This window comes from Eptatretus burgeri, chromosome 6, assembly GCF_056783735.1.
Source record: "Eptatretus burgeri isolate ZD-2024b chromosome 6, Ebu_testis_v1, whole genome shotgun sequence".
Lineage (NCBI taxonomy): Eukaryota > Metazoa > Chordata > Myxini > Myxiniformes > Myxinidae > Eptatretus > Eptatretus burgeri.
The window spans coordinates 5,938,471-5,955,556 of NC_140966.1; the positions used below are offsets into that span (position 1 = coordinate 5,938,471).

Genomic DNA, 17,086 nt, shown 5'->3' on the forward strand with positions numbered 1-17,086 from the left:
CTTAATGATTGTCTTGAATGTGCTCCAAGGGCTACTCAAGGCCTTTGAAATATTTTTATTCCCATCTTCTGATCTGTGCCTTTCCACAACTTTATCCTGGAAGTCTTTTTATTATTTATGGTAGATAACATCAGGAAGGTGGCCTCCACCAGTTGCAGTGCATTGACTTAGAAAAATCGTCCCACAATGCCAAAAGTCTCCACCCCACCCCTCAGACAGGAGAGCAGTCTATAATGTGTCAGTCGGCACTGTACCACGCTGTAATATTAAATGGCAGTGTGTGTGTGTGTGTGTGTGTGTGTGTGTGTGTGTGTGTGTGTGTGTGTGTGTGTGTGTGTGTGTGTTTGTGTGTCCTCCATAACTCCAAAACCATGAAACCAAGCAGCCTGAAACTTTGCATGTATACTAAGAAAACGCCAAGGAAGTGCATGACTGAAAATTTGGTGTTTGGGTTAATTAAAAGACCCCTTTTGAAGATAATTAACGGCCTTATTTAATTATATTATTTATCCGGAACATCATCGGTCACTGCTCTCGATGGGGTCTTAAGGCATATCCGAGGAAACCTCACTGGGGTCTGAAGCCATTTTTTTTGCCTGCTCAACCTTGCCTTAACGTGGACCAGGCCGCAACGATTTCTTAACGATGAAGTTGTTTTTTTTCACTTTCCTCACTCATATTATCAAATGTCTGTTCATCATATCTTTTAATCGTTGTGTACATCGCTTTTGAAAGTGCTATGGTTTTAAAATTAGGAGCTTGGAGCGATTTCATGCTTGATATGATATGATATTTCCCACGATCTACTCTCACGGACTAATTAAAGTATGTCATCGAAATATGATCTCGGTTTTGAGGATCGAAAATCGTCCGGACTAAATAAATGTCAACATCTGGAGTGAACTCTGATAATTTAAAGAAATAACGAGTCGTATTACGAAGCTGATAGACCTATTTATTTAAGAAAGCAAGGCTATGGTCCCTCCCTTCTCCATACATACACAAGAAAATGTGAAATTTCCTAAGTATTAAACTTATCTTTTTCTACTGTTTGAAGAATTGTAATGAGTGAACAAAAAATTTAGGAACTTCACAAAATGAACTAGCCTCATTGAGCTATATGATTTAATGCATTCAATGCTTGACCCCATGCTCTGCTCCCTAGAGGGACGGCCTATCCATAGCGTCTGCCAAATCTGTGTCTATATTTTCGGAGGTTTTGTGAGGTTCTCCACAGGGAACCAAAGTAAATCTGGTTAAAAAAAAAAACAACGGACGTTTTAAAATCAAGTTTTAATGTTTGTGCGGACCATGAACTGATTAACCATGTGATGCATGCATGAATGAGCAGGCGACATGGTGGATTATCTGCAATGTTTATTTCATGGGCGATTAAACTTTGCGATGTGTCCAGGGTTGTTCTCTATTAAACAGCTACTCTTTTGTGGATAAAGTCGTTATTTGTACGAATTCATTTTATTTCTTTAACTGCTGCATGTGTGGTGAAGACTGGCTTTAAAATTTAAGCGATCTGATGTGGTTTGCAGCCACAGCCTGGCCAGCCATTCCTCATCAACCGTTGAATTGCAGTGCTTGCTCGAGTGCTTAAACAACTTGCCAAGCGACCTATCATCGATAGCGGCACCGCGCTACATCATTCTGAGTGAATCGTTCACTCACTGCGGATGCTTTTGCCGCGCGACGTCATTCATAGCAAGTGATTCGTGCTCTGTAATCCTGAGCGAGAGGTTTATGCTCCGTCATTCTGAGGGAGTGGTTCATGCTCCGTCATCCTGAGTGAGTGATTCGTGTTCCGTCATCCTGAGTGAGTGGTTCGTGTTCCGTTATCCTGAGCGAGTGGTTCGTGCTCCACCATCCTGGGTGAGTGGTTCCTGCTCCGTCATCCTGAGTGAGTGGTTCATGCTCCGTCATCCTGGGTGAGTGGTTCCTGCTCCATCATCCTGAGTGAGTGGTTCATGCTCTATCATCCTGGGTGAGTGGTTCCTGCTCCGTCATCCTGAGTGAGTGGTTCATGCTCCGTCACCCTGAGTGAGTGGTTCATGCTCTGTCATCCTGGGCAAGTGGTTCGTGTTCCGTCATCCTGAGTGAGTGGTCCATGCTCCATCACCCTGAGTGAGTGGTTCCTGCTCCGTCATCCTCAGTGAGTGGTTCGTGCTCCATCATCCTGGGCGAGTGGTTCCTGCTCCGTTATTCTGAGCGAGTTGTGAAATAACACCCGATTTCTGAGCCGTTTGCTGTATGAACGTGTTTTCTAAATTAACGAGCCAATTTTTCTTTCCCACCCGTCACACACAACTGCTTATAAAAATTAATGTTTGTGAACATATCGCTGAAATGTCGAGATAAATGTGACGTTGTTTTTCGGTGAAATCTACTCAAGGTTTTGGGTTGTATTCAGGACGTACTGTAGTCAGCAATCACACTGACTCCAACCTGTGGATTCCCGAAAAATTGCTGATATTGGCCATGCGTGTGTGTGTGTGTGTGTGTGTGTGTGTGTGTGTGTGTGTGTGTGTGTGTGTGTGTGTGTGTGTGTGTGTGTGTGTGTGTGTGTGTGTGTGTGTGTGTGTGTGTTCGTTCGTTCTTCATAAAGCATAACATATTATCTCTGCTAAATCAATTATAGGGATGCGGGAGGAAGGAGGTGAGGGAGGAAGGGGGTGAGGGAGGAAGGTGGGGAGGGAGGAAGGGGTGAGGAGGGGAGAGAAATGGGTGAGACAGGGACACGGAAAATAGGGAAGTGGGAGGGGGAAAGAGGGAAGCGGGAGGGGGAAAGAAGGAAGTGTGATGGGGAAAAAGGGAGAGGAAGAGGAGGAGGGAGAGGGGGAGAGAGAGGAGGAGGTAGAGGGGGAGAGAGAGGGGGAGAGAGAGAGGGCGGAGGGGGGGGAGAGGGGTAAAGAGGGCGAGATGCCCGCAGATGTGACGTCCAGTTTAACGTCCATCCGAGAGATTGCACACACATTGATGAATCACTCTGCCTGTGAAACACCTAGATGACAGTTTATAGCTGGGTCGAAATTCAAACCCAGGCTAGATAGCTTAGAGCTAGCGTGCGTACCTCTCAACAATCCTGTTGTGATCCCCATGGAAAACCAAGCTGCCATATTGCCATCAAAGCTTGAAAAGCTCTTGCCAAGTGCCTCAACCATTAAATTTACTTTTCGCAGGGGATGTGAAGTTCTCTGTCTTGTCCACTGCTATTAATACAAGGTAAAGATACCATGATTTATTTGTTCCAGCCATGTTTTAAACCCTTCATATTGATTTTTAAATATAATTGATCAATGTTTTTGAGAACCTGTGATGATTTGTACAAACAGCACCTTGTCTCAGTGGATTGCCAAGACTCCTTAACAGGATAATGATGAATTATCTTCATGTTTGTATTTCTAAAATGAACAGTGTCCTAAGTAGTAGGGGACCCAGACTGCCATAGCATGCAAAATAAGGGTTTGAGGTCACACTTCTTGCTATACCTTGTTTCTATGTGTTTTTAGGTCAGTATGTCCATTCCTCATAAGGTTTCAGAGGTCTGCTCATCAGACACTCTTGCGAACAATTTCTGTGGGTGGAAGTTTGAAGATACGAGATCACCTAAATGAGCCAACTAATTAGGGGTAGGGGAAACTGAAATGAGATTTTTATGCATTTACTCTGTTGCAATACATGTATATTAGGTATCATTGGGAAGAGCTAGGGTCAAGCTAAATTTTGATATTTTTTATTTTGATGACGTCATCAATGATGTCACGAGAGGCCAAAAGGTCACGTATTTTTGCCAGAAGTCAAAATATGGCAAATCGTGATATAATATGTAGTGTTCTAGCCAAAACAAAAGAGAGTGAAAAAACAAACACCATTAATATAAGAGTACATATACACTAAGTTTTTTGGTATGAAGAAAAGTTACATAAGTACAATAGTTTTCATATTAACTCATTCTGACAAAAGTGCAAAATCAGCAAAAATGTCTAAAAATGTGGATTTTCTGAAATAGACGAGAGACTGCATTTTTTTTACAGTAACATCTTTAATAACATCAAATATTAGTACAATAAGGCTTTATATGCATTTAATAAACGATTTAACCCTTTCATGGCTAAAATTAACCCTTTTTATTGTTTGGGTAATGGTTCAGTGTGTTATATAATTCAGTTGTCAAAACTTCACATTCAATTCAACTTCTTGTTCCTATAGGAACCAATGACCAAATGTCAGTGACACTGAGTTCCAATCTGCTCATAATAGTAGTTCTGATTGAAATATTCATATCAAATAGTCCTCATCCTCCGAGGCTAGATCGCAATTCTGTGGATCTCCGCAGCACTTGCAGGCAATGGTGCATTTCAAGCCGGCCATTCTACATAAACAGCGTCCTTTGCATTTACCTTTCTTGCAGTTACAATGGGTATGAACTATTCCAGGTTTTGAGGGTTTCGTCATTCGTGTGGCAAGCAGGCAGCCATTCTTTTTGGACCTCCCAAATTTACAAGGGTCAGGAAGCTCTGGGTCTGGCTGTGATGCACATTTGCATATTGTGGTTTGGTGGAGTGATCTGAGCAGATGCAGCAAGAATGCATCCTCTGTGCATGGTAGAGAACAAATATCTCCCTTCTTCGTCATAAACAAGTGGCAGCGTAGTTCATCTAATGTGCCTTAAAACTCCTTGTTGCCATATAGTGCTAAGAAGAAATTTCGAGCTGAAGAGACAACTTCTGTAGATACATTTAAGCTTTTACCATTGGTTCCGTATTCTGTGAGAGGTCCATGTATCTCGATGCATTCAAAGGTCACTTTGAGGGCACGTTTTGTTCCAATACAAAATGGATAGCTGACTGTGTCACACCCACTCAGTATGTATGTGGTCAATAGCATTGCTGTGATATCCCCTTGATATTTGGATGCAAGGTAATGTGCTATTGCATGACATGGCAAGTGTATATCTAATCTCTGGTTCTGAGGTCCAGTTGTGGTTTTTTGAACCCACAATTCCTTTAAGGATGACATGTTAGAACTGTATAAAATTCCCATGACAATAATGTCTGTATCATTGGCTTCTATGACAATTCTACTGCAGTTTTGTTCCTCTATACTGTACAATGCATCGGCAAATACTCGTGTGTCTGCCTCCTCATGAGCTGGGCAAACCAAACACGGTAGTTCAGTTAGTGAGTGTTGTGACAACATTATGGCTGGTCCAAGTGTAAATCCACCGACGATCACAATGCAGTCATCTGGGATGGTATGGCACTCTTGTGCCCAAGATTCGTAAAGATAATGTAGCAGGTTCCTCTTGTTTTCCCGTTTTCCAATGAAATGTTTCCATTGTAGTATGGGAAGAGAGCGGTGCGGTACGTATGTTCTTGTTGTCTGAGAGGCCTTTTCTTTACGATATCTTTCTTCATGTTTCAAGCTCTCGGATGGACTAATGTCATATCTATCTCCTATAACATGGACGACATTGCATCCTTCTGGCCTCATGCTTGTTATATTTGCCAAGTATCTGCGCTGTAACTGCTTGAATTCAGCACTCCCCATGTCCCTGTACCGTTGAACGAAGGCCATCATATCGACAAGCATACATGTTTTCTGACCAGAAACTAGTAGGTTTTCGTTTTCCTCCCAATTTGAGCCCACGATTCCCTTCAATGCGATGAGGTAATCTGCTTTGTTCCCCTTCCGCATAGCATAGCCAGAGGGATGGTCATCATCTGGGTCAAACAGTGAGCTTGGATACTCTGCCCATTCGTGGGGAAAAAGCATCCAGTTTCTCCTTTTTGCTAAGGTTCTGAGCAAAACACAAACTCCTTATAACAGCACTTTCCTCTATGTAGAGTTTCTTGGACTTCAGGGCAGGTGAAGCAGTTTTCTTTACCTTTTCAATAAAGGTTTTCAAATGAACTGGCTGCACCTTTTCACTGTTGGACTTTTCTGCATCGGTCAGGGCTGCCAGTCCCCTTTCCATTTTTTTTATTATTGTATGTACTTCGACACGAATTGTGAATCTAAGGAAGTTTCTTGAGCAATATGTCCTTACTGCTGACATCATCTAGGAGACGGCGAGCTACCTTGTCGATTCGATGGGATAAAGCGTACAGTAATGAGGGATAGCCATTCTCTGTGACATTTTGAAGAGTACACGATGTCTTCTTTTGACAAATTATACAGGAATTATAATCTGTCCCATCACTTGGCGACTTCCTTTTCTCACCAATTTGAATAGCCCCTTCCTCCATTGTGTCGCTGGGATATACCAAAGGTACATATACCTGAAGATGTGTGAAATGTAGTAGTTAAGAATCAATATACAACTATTGAAAAACTATGTATTGGAGGGCAAAAATAATAAATGTTCAGTGCTTAATTCAACAAACAAGTGAGCATTGGCCTCACGGGCCACCATACCATCGAGTTACAGATCAAATGAGATTATAATTTATATACTACAACATGTACTCGGTCTGTTAGGATGCTACCCACATGACCTATATAGCTGCTGGTTCTCTTGCCTGTACATCACTGTAGCTATTCCTGACATCATCCATGTCACATGCATGGGTATGTGTCCCTACATGCAGGCCTACATTTTTTTCAGGCACCTTTTCAAAAGCTGTGCTATTTATGACTCGAATTAAGTTCATTCATATGCTTGTTTAAAACTACTTACCTTATGGTTGATATTAATTTCTTCCTGCCAATGTATGGTTCTGAATAATGGACTAAAGTGGGATTGAAAATTTTCTGAAATCAACACATGATGCCAAGGAGAGATGAATAGCAATTTACCTCCAATTACTGAAGAGTGCTTTGTTTAAAAAAAAAATATATGGTGGCCTGTTCAAGGGTACTGTTTTTTTTATATTTGCAACTACAACAATACATGAAGGCTTAGCTGTAACATTATGATTAATAAATGTAGGCCTATACTCTTATACTTGTGGCCTTTCAATGTATTTAGTTCCAGCATCACTCGGCTCCAGTTCAGGAAAGAGAGTATGCTTTATTGAAATGTCTGAAACTGGCAAAGGGTTAATGAAGGAATGGGTTCATATACACTTCTGGTGAACAAACATTCATTCCGATATCCATTTGTGACGATGCAAGTGTTTCACAAGCTTCAAAATAAAACATTATTGAATTTTTCAGAAAAAGATGAAATTTGACATTTTTTGCTTATTTTGCATATTTTACATATCGGACTCGAGGGGTTAATATGAAAACTATAATACTCATGCAATTTTTCATAATATAAAAAAACTTTGGGTATATGTTGGCTTATATTAATAGCATTTGTGGTACCCAGACTCTCTTAGTTTGGTCACAGCACCATATTTAATATCACTAATACCCAGATTTTAACTTGCATCCAAAATCTATGACCTTTTGACCCCGAGTGACATAATGGATGACGTCGTCAAAATTTTATTAATGCCAAATTGTAGTGTGGGCCAACCTCTTCTGAATGATACCTAATATGCATGACTTTCATCACAATTACTTCATAAAAAAACTCAATTTAGTTTCCCCTATCCCTAATTATTTGGCTCATTTAGGTGATCTCGTATCTTCAAACTTCCACCCACAGAAATTGTTTGCAAGAGTGTCTGATGAGCAGACCTCTGAAACCTTATGAGGAATGGACATACCTACCTAAAAATATATAGAAACAAAGTATAGCAAGCTGTGTGACCTCCTTCAAATGCTTAGGGCTCTGGGTCCCCTACTAAAGGCTCTCCAAGCAAGTTGTGCCGATATAAGCTGCATTGCGAGGTTATCTGGAGACGTACAGTTCCCTCCATAAGTATTGGAACAGTAAAGTCAAATTTGTTTTTGTTGCTAAATACTCAAATTTGGATTTGAGATGGAAAGATGAATATGAGGCAAGAGTGCAGAAGGAGGTCAGATTTTATTTCTTGGGATTTCTCTGCATATATGTTTTACCATTGCAGAACAATAGCACTTTTTATGTTCAGTCCCCCCCATTTTAGGTCAGCATAAGTATGGGAACAAATGACTGACAGGTGTTTCTTGTTGCATTGATTGTTCACACATAAAAGATGTATGAATGTCTAGTCTTGGTTTTAACCTTTGCTTTTATTTGGAGTCAGGAGGCATAAACCAACATGAAGACCAGAGAACTGTCTGAAGGAAATGCAAGCAATTTGGAAGCTGAAAAAAACAGAAGCATTCCATTGGAACCAGAGCACAAAAATTGGGCAGAGCAAATACAAGAATCTGGACTATCTTGAAAAAGAAACAAACCATTAGTGAAGAAACCATTTAGCAATGGCCTGGTCAGTCAAGGAGAACAACTGCAGTTGATGACAGAAAAGTCATCATAGATGAGAAGAAAAACCCTAAAACAACTATCAGTAACATCACCAACAACGTCCAGAGTGCAGGGATGAAGGTATCACAATCTGCCTTTCGTAGAAGACTTCGGCAGTAGAATTACAAAGGCTACACCACAAGATGCAAACCTCTCATCAGCACCAAAAATAGAAAGGCCAGATTAGACTTTGCTAAGAAGTACAGAGGTGAGCCAGTGGAGTTGTGAAACAAAGTTTTATGGACAGATGAGGCCAAGATGAACCTTTACCAAAGCGATGGAAAGGTGAAAGTGTCGAGAAAGGAAGGAACTGCATTTGTTCCAAAGCATACCACCTCATCTGTGAAGTGTGGTGGATTTTGTATCATGGCTTGGGCTTGCATGGCTGCTTCTGGAACTGGCTCACTCATCTTTATTGATGATGTAACCAATGATGTCAGCAGAAGAATCAATTCGGAAGAGTATGGAAACATTTTGTCTCCCGAAGTTCAAGAAAATGCCTCCAAGGGGATTAAAGTCAGAAACCCCCCAAAACAAACAACAACTGAAAATGGCTGCAGTAAAGGCTTGGCAAAGCATCTCAAAGGAAGATACCAAGAGGTTGGTGATGTCATTGGGTCACAGGCTCGATGTAGTTATTGCATGCAAGGGATATGCAACCAAATACTAACTACTAAACTACTTTAGTTTACTTTAAGCTAATCTGTTCCAATACTGATGCTGACCTAAAACGGGGGACTGAACAAAAGAAGCGGTATTGTTCTACAATGGTAAAACATATATGCAGAGAAATCCCAAGAAATAAAATCTGACCTCCTTCTGTACTCTTGCCTCATATTCATATTTTCATCTCAAATCGAAATTTCTTGAGTATTTAGAAATAATAACAACTTTGACTTCACTGTTCCAATATTTATGGAGAGCAGTGTGTGTGTGTGTGTGTGTGTGTGTGTGTGTGTGTGTGTGTGTGTGTGTGTGTGTGTGTGTGTGTGTGTGTGTGTGTGTGTGTGTGTGTGTGTGTGTGTGTGTGTGTGTGTGTGTGTGTGTGTGTGTGTGTGTGTGTGCGCGCGCGCGCGCGCACGCGTGCAATATTAATGTTAATGTTCAAGAACATTGCGACACAACGGACAAATAAACACAGCATATGGAATTTGATATTGGGGTTACAGCATCATGTTGAGCTATGGGTTTAGATGTGATGCTAAGTAGGTCATACACAAAGCTTGATTTTTTTTTTCAGGAAGGAAGCTCATTTTCATTGAAGTTATGGTAGTTTAGGTGACTAATCATGTGATCAAATCTGCAAGAAAAGTGAAAATATAATTCTTCTTCTGTAGATTTAAACCATAGCAATAGGTATTATTTGTCATACTGATTGAAAAAAACCGAATTAAACTAAATACATTTGAACTTTTCAGTAATGTGGAGAGTTATCCATCCATTCAACCATCCATTAGGACCATACTCTTTGCAGAGCCTTGGTGCTGCTTTCTCAGTCTCCTTGGCTATTGGGTACAATCCTGGATGGGTCGCCACTCCGACACAGTATACCAGCAAGCTGGTACTCATTTTTCCGACCTCGGAAGGATGACAGGCAGAGTCAAACCCACCTAACTAACAGGTATGAGTTAAACAGCTGAGTGTGATTTGAACTCAGGAACCTAGGATCCCAAGCCCACCACCCTAACAATTCAGCCAACACCAGGCAAAAGAGTAATCAGTTGGAAGAAAAAAACTATCTAGATTAGTGGCTTTATGGTGAGAGCATCCACTCTTCGTTGGAGAGGTCGATGGTTCTATTCTGACCCATAACAAAGACTTTAAAAATTGTACCTGCTGCTTCCTTACTTGATACTCAGCATTTAGGGGATAGAACATGGCCAAACCTTATGGTTGGCACTGATTTATCAATAATTGCTTTCCTGACTGCAGTGAAAAAATTGACATCACAAGATTACGGTACCCCCAGGGTACCACGGCATGGAAGTTCTTATTTTTCTTTTTTCCAATTTTCTCAAATCAAAATTACATTTATTTCCCACCAAGTAATATCTCATATTTACAATTGTTTGCACTGAGATGTTAGATCACTTCCCCAAATGCCATCAGCTGTGTTTGTCTGAAGTCGAGTCCTGTGTTGTCTGGTCTCTCTGTCTGCATTCATGTGTGAGCCTTAGACCCTGTAAATAAGTAGGACCACACGTCCTGAGGCTCACCTGGATCAGCAGCAACAGTCACTCAAACCCCCCCCCCCCCCGCAGATCCTTTTCGACACCAATTTATTTTATTTTTCTTAATGCCGTGAAGAAATTTGGTACATCACAGGTGATGAAGCTTGTGGTCAGGTTTCACTGAAATTGTGTGTATAGTTTTGAAGAAGAGAGCAAATACCTATTTTTTTGGGGGGGGGGGTTAATAACCCACTCCTCCCCCCACCTTGTGTTGACCCCTTTAATGAGCACAGATTTTGATGCAGTCAGTACACCTTCATTAGGCATCAGATATGAAACATGTCGCCAAGTTTCATTAAACTTATATGTTTGGTTCACGTGATAATGACTGAAGTGTTTACACACTGACTCACTGACTCACCTACGGACACTGCTCGATCGCACAAGCTCACCAGACTGAAATCCAGGTGAGCTAAAAATGTATATAATAAAACATGGAATTAAAAATATTCAAAATAAACTGAAAGCCTCTTCATTAAAAAAAAAAAAATTATCCATAAGTTTCACTGCCTACTTACAAACGCTGTGTTTGTAATGATTTTAAGAACTATTTTGCTATCATGGTCATCTTGATGAAGTGAGGCATCATCTCCCCAAATCTCCATTTTTGTAGAAAGTGCAGACAAGGTCAAGGAGATGAGGCCTGCACTGTTTCTTCATTGTTTACGGAGTTTCTATTGCCAGTTTTCCCTTGTGCTTCACATGGCAGTTACCATTTTCCGGATCGCATCCTGTGGGAACCTAACCTTCATCTCAAATAGTGGATGCATCGCTTGAATCCTGAAAAATGCAGTCTAAACACTTGATTTCAAAACCTAAGAAGTTGATAAGTTTTTAGTTGAATTGATTTTGACACAGATGCTGTGCTTTATTTAAATATTTATCAAATTTAACTGTGTGAGTGTAAATTCGGAGCTTTATGTTCATCAGTAACTGAGATTCTATCTACAAAATGGATATTTCATAGCAAGCCGTGTATAATTGGGACACTGGTTACATAATTTTTGCAGAAGATGTGCCAAGAAAGGAAGAATTTCCAGATTCCTTATGCAAAAATGGAAGAGTTTGGAACCCCCCCTCCCCCATTCCACAACTCCACCTTCATCATTTTAACTTTGGAATGCAACATGGCAGGGTTTTTTTGTCCACAGTGTTTAGGAGGACACAACAGAATGAAAATGAGAGTAGAAAGAGTTGGAGGGGGGGCACCAACAGCAGGGTTGAGGGACAAAATAGAGGGAGACATGGAGAAATAAGGGACATGGAGAAGAATGAGAGCAAGGGGAGGACACGGGGTGAACAAGATGGATACAGCCACAACTCACAATCACAAAAGTGGAAGGAAAAAGTAGAAACCCCAAAAGAGGTGAGCTTGAGGAGCGTGATCATTGGGAGTAGTAAATGTCTTAGTTGTGGATGGGGGATGATGTAAGATGGTGGTGAACAGCTGTTTTGAAGCCCTGGAAGGAAGAATGAGATTGAAGACACTGAGGAAGTTGGTTCCACATGTGGAGGTAAAAGAGGAGCAAATGAGTGGAGGTGAGCAGTGAGTAAGGATTTTGGGAGTTTCACCAGCAGGGTTTACTGATAGACTGCGTGCACCCTGCAGAAATGTGGAAGGAGGAGAGGGGGACAGAGCATGGAAAGGACAGTGGGTGCAAGAGTGGAAAGGAGGTGTTAGAAGACAGAAACCACTGAACTGTCTGTGATGTGAAAGTACTAGTCCCGTAGACTCAGCTTCATCGCAACCGAGTCTAATGATTTTGAAGGATTTGGTTTCCGTGGTGTCAACTTGAGCAAGTTTTGAGGCATGGGCACCAGCCCAAAGGGGAGAGCAGTACTCCATCAAGCTGTAGATGAAAGCTGTGTCGGTAGATAAAAGTTCATTAGTGCCAAGGATAGACTTTGCACAACAGTGGATGCTCAGTCAGCGACTGGCTTTGGAGGCTAAATTAGATACGTGGTTTGTCCAGGAAAGATCATGGCTGATAGAGAGGACCAAAAGTTTGAGTGACTGAACTTTAAGAAGATTCCTATGGAAGTATATAGGAGGGTTTTCCAGACGCTCTTTTTGGAAAGACTGAGTGAGGGTGTGAGATTTGTCAGGATTTAAAGACATATTTCAAGTGTTTGACCAGCTCATGATTCCATCAACGTCTGCAGAAGGAAGAAGTTGCTGCCTGCCTGTCTATCTGAATTGGATGAGGGTTGTCACGGCAGTGCGTGGAGTCATCAAGAAAGAGATAAACAGGATTTTCCAGAAAGTCAGAAAGATTAATGATAAAATAATGCCTTGCAACACTCCAGCCTTGACAGGGAGAGGAGATGAAAGGATTTCATTGAGTGCCACACGTTGGCTGCAGGAGTAGAGTATGACAGTAAGCCATGTGTGGAGGTGGCCTGGGATACCATAGGCAGAGAATTTGGAGAGCAAGGTGGGGGTGCTAGACTGGATCAAATGATCGAGATATGTCTCGAGAGATGGCCCTGATTTCATATCTGAGATTGAGGGTCTCCATCCATTGTTAGGAGAGCAGAAGTAGCATGTCCAGGGAGTGCTGGAATGACCTGGTCTGAATATGAAGTGAGTCTGAAATCATGTCATCTGAAGAATCGAAGGATTTTATGTTGACTGTGATGATGGATCCCATTATCTTGCTGTTGATTGGAAATTAGCTGATAGGTTTATAGTTGAGATTCTTGCACAAAATTCATGTAATGCAGTGATGTTGGATGATTTCCAAGCAGATTGAAGATGACCGAGGGCAAATGTTAATTTGAAAAGGGAAGAAAGAGGATGTGCAAGACCAGCAAAGCAGGTTTTAAGGTTACATGTGCTGATGTCCATGCCAGTTGCAGAATCATAGTTGGGGGTTGCCAGAAACTTCTCCACCTTCTCAAGTGAAAAATATGGAGTCTCGGAGCAGTTGTGTTTGACTGGGTAGGATTTGTACAGCTCGGGACCACTTGGTTAGTGGCATTGCCAAATATGGCAATATTGGTTGGTCTGGTCTGTTATTACTTTTGCCATCTGCAATGGACGGAGGTTTTGTTTTCACCCCTTTCTGTCTGTTTGTATGTTTGTGTACAGGATGTCTTAAAACGTTGTAGACGGATTTGGATGAAATTTGGTGGGCAGATTGGGTGTGTGACAAGGACGATCTGATTCGATTTTGGTGAAGATCCAGATACTAGAATTTTAAAAAGTGATTCTCAACATTGAGAGATCATGTCAAAACAAAAAGTTGTTGACGGATCGGATGAAACTTGATGGAACAGGTTGGGTACGTGACACAGAAGAATTGATTCAATTTTGGTGAATATCTGAATCCGGATCCGGATGATCCGTGAATTTTTTAAAGTGATTCTTCACCATTGAGAGGATTGGGACAAAATCGATTTTCACCGAAGGTGTATAAAATCTGGTCAAAATTAGTCAAAGGTCAAGGTCAATGCCATCTGAAACATGTAAAACACCAATGAGACAGCAATTCGAAAAATGTATGAACCAAATTTGTTCTGCACAACATTCCATCATGTAAAATACTTGATTGGTCAAATTTTCCAAATCCTCAAATTGCTGTTTCCATGGCAACCATTGTGTCATTGGATTTCACAAGTATCGTGCTATGCACGACATCCTTTCTTGCTGAAACATTGGGAATACCATGATGCATTCATCTTTGTTCTGTGTTTGAGATGCAGTAGCTGTGATGTCACTTTAATATCTTTGAGATCACTTGGAAACATTACTGAAGGTAATTGTTATTTACACACCTTTGTCTACCCAGTCATTACTGGCTTACGTTTCAACTTGGTCTGCTGGATTATCCAATTTTAATTGAATAAGATGTAAGTCCGTCTTCATTGCTTACCTCCTGCTTACACTTTAACTCACCATTGCTTTAATTTTTTTTTATTATATGGTCTTTATTTTGCTCTCTTTCTTGTCTTATCTTGTCCTGCTTCATCGTTCAAAAAAAAATGTTCCTTTTAAGTTGCTTGGATCTGTACTTATCTTAAGGCAAGCTCTACCTGAACAACAAGGACAAGTTCAGTGTGGAACATGAAAGAAGCAGGCCTCGATTGTCAATTAGCCAAATCTGGTTCCTACCCAGGTGTATCGGAGGAAGTACAGAGGAAGAAGAGATTTTCCGTTGCCATTGAAAAGACGCCGGATGACATAAAAAAGGAAGGAGGCTGAAAGGCATTGTGAGGGAAGATGAGAGTGAGAAAAATTTACAGTCATCATTGTACGATTCTTCGATATTAAAGTGACTTAGATCATTCGACAGAATAGGCCAGGCATTAGTGGTATGTGTGCCTATCATCTTTGTCAAAAACTCCCTTCCTCTCTCTCTCTCTCTTCTCTGCCCTTCATATACAATGTGACGTATGTCCCACTGTTTCCAGGGACAGAGGTGCAAGGGAGGAGTGCGGTCATCTTGGGTGCAAGCCGCGATGAGCTGGTGAAATCGACCTCTCTTTCCATGCCCCAACATCGAAATGTAATACCCACGTGGCAGTAGAAGACCAATATTTGCATTAAGGGAGGCCCACGCAGAGACAAACTTAAAAGGTGAGGTCTAATTATATATCTTCTTCAGTTTACTCGGTGTTAATTTTGGTCTGTTTTATGATGCACATAATTGATCAATGTTGTGAATGAAATCCAGAAAACATACAGGGTTTATTTGGCCAGTAATTGTGCAGCATGTGGTTTGGTTATGACCCTTGACTTGTCATGTGAAATTTTCTCCCAAAGTTTTCAAACCAACAAGAACTTATTTTTCACTCATTGACTTGTTGTTTGTTGATTTGTGAGATTCGGTCCTTTTGATTATGTTTGTGCTGTAGCAAGGGGTAAAATTGCATTGCTTTCCCAAGGCATCGGCTGGCTTTGCCAGACAAGTAATCTTCTAAAACCTATACTGCAGGTAGCAGCATCCATCTGATACTGCTTTCAGGAGTGGGTGCTTCTGTCTTTGGCAGACTGCATATAAAAGTATTTGAAAACATATATATTGGGTGGTCGCAAGAGTACCGTTAGGCCAAAAAAAAAAAAATGTTGCATTGGCGTAACCCGCCCGACCCTAAAAATTCCGCCGACCCTACGTTTTTTTTTTTGTTTTTTTGCTATCGAAAAATTTTGCCGACCCTATTTTATTGCTATTTTTGTTGTTTTGCTATCGTTTTCAAGTATCTTGTTGATTGCGATCGCGATCGCAAAAACCCGGAAGTGTTTCGGACAGAACCCGCCGACAAAAAGGGTGGTACTCGAGCCGGGGGAGATTTTGGGAGGGATTTATTAGGAAAAAAAAAAATAATAAAAAAAAAAAAGATCCCGACCGACCTACCCTATTTTTCAGTGACCCGTTACGCCAATGCAACATTTTTTTTTTTTTGGCCTTATTCTCAGGTTTTCCGTCTGTCTGTATGTATGTAATGGACAGCTCTGGAGGCCAGAGGAGTCAACCGATTTTGATGAAACTTGACTGGTAGGTTCATACCAGGATCTAGTTGTATGCTTTTGAGCACCGTTGTTATGGATGCCACCATTGCCTCGCAACGGGACTTTGAAATTTTTGAAAAAAATCCGAAAAATATTTATATACTCGCGTAACCCGCGCTCTGCACGACATGTTGGGGTGGGTGTGTTTGAGAAAGGAACTGATGCAGAGTATCAGTAGTAATTTTACTTTAATGCAGTAAGTGGAATACGATTTCACTGTTTCAGAACCATTTTATTTACTTTTTCGTACCATGCACCTCATATGGTCTTTGAGATAATGTAAGCCGAATATCACGTTACTCGAGCGCAGAACAAAGTCGAAGATAGCGCGACACGAAACCACAAACTCGGAAAAAAAAAAAAAAAATATATATATATATATATATATATATATATCTTTTTCGAAAATCAAAAATCGGCTTCTGCGCTTTTATGCGCACTGTAATCAACCTCTTTGACAAAATTTTTTAAGCCCGATCCGTCAAACACTGTATGGCTAGTATGCAATTATATAGCGACCACCCATGTCGCCTACCGGCTTGTGTATATATATATATATATATATATATATATATATATATATATATATATATGTGTATATATATATATATATATATATATATATATATATATGTGTATATATATATATATATATATATATATATATATATATATATATATATATATATATATATATATGTATACACACACATATTAACATTGTATTTTAAGAGAGTGATGTAAAAATGCACTTGTTTTGTGATTTCACATCTTCATCATGCTTTATTATATAATAAACTGCAAAAGGTATCCCAGGATACCTCGGATATCTTTCTCTTCAATATTTTACTTTGAATTTCCCAGGAGGGTAGAATATGGCTTTTCACAAATGACTGCAACAATGAGTGTGACATTGACTACAGACATTGTGCATCAGGCAAACTATTGGAATTAAAAAGTATATTATATAGAACCCGTCACAGGAATATGTTG

At 40.5% G+C, this 17,086-nt stretch overlaps 1 protein-coding gene and 1 pseudogene across 5 annotated transcripts in view; one reads left to right on the forward strand and one right to left on the reverse strand.

Moving 5' to 3' along the window:
- Window positions 1–17,086, forward strand: part of LOC147024177 (uncharacterized) — a 133,776-nt gene that overhangs the window by 68,744 nt on the left and 47,946 nt on the right. For all 5 annotated transcript variants that reach the window (XM_085883833.1, XM_085883832.1, XM_085883835.1 and 2 more), the window contains one exon: window positions 14,995–15,160. The gene's annotated coding sequence lies outside the window, so the exon portion shown is untranslated. The remainder of the gene's footprint in view (window positions 1–14,994; window positions 15,161–17,086) is intronic.
- Window positions 4,288–5,706, reverse strand: LOC147024178 (uncharacterized; annotated as a pseudogene).